The sequence below is a fragment of the Frankliniella occidentalis genome, unplaced genomic scaffold (genome assembly GCF_000697945.3).
Source record: "Frankliniella occidentalis isolate FOCC.00 unplaced genomic scaffold, Focc_3.1 Scaffold95, whole genome shotgun sequence".
Lineage (NCBI taxonomy): Eukaryota > Metazoa > Arthropoda > Insecta > Thysanoptera > Thripidae > Frankliniella > Frankliniella occidentalis.
The window spans coordinates 423,243-423,860 of NW_026267224.1; positions in this window are offsets into that span (position 1 = coordinate 423,243).

Sequence of the window (618 nt, forward strand, 5' to 3'; positions counted from 1 at the left end):
TTTCAATTTTTCTGGAAATAATTCAGTTTATTTTCCATTTTTCCCGGGAAAGAAATTTCGGATTTAAAAATCCCTACCTACGGCCGGAGGACAACCCCGTGGAGCATACTGTACCGAATGCACGCGTGCGGGCTGGTTGCCTACTCGCACGGCGCCATGCCAGGCAAACGGCAAAACCCGCCTGCCCGCCCGTCCCGCGCACGACTGCAGAACCCCTCGACGTTTCACACAGCCCTGCTGGTGCTGGGTGTGTGACCTTTGATGTACTTTGGCGCGGCCGAAGAGCTCGCGCGAATGGAGTCGGTCGCGTCGGACGTGCTAAAATGTACCGGCCGTAAATTAGAGGGGTAATTTCAACTTTTCCTTTCTAAAGCGCATCCATTAACGTTAGCACGTATGCCCTGCTCAGCAAGAGTGCTGCGCTAAAGGCGCCGGGCCCTCCTGGCCGACCCCGAGCCGCCGCCAGCCTTCAAAAGTGATTTCTGGACGTGCTTGCTCTAAGTACACGCTGTCGGCGGGCGCGCGGGGTGGGTGCGCCGCTGCGGCACAAATTGGAAGCGGGCGAGAAAGCTCACGGAAGCACCTTGAATTGTCGTCTGCTCCTCGTTGGGGGGGGGG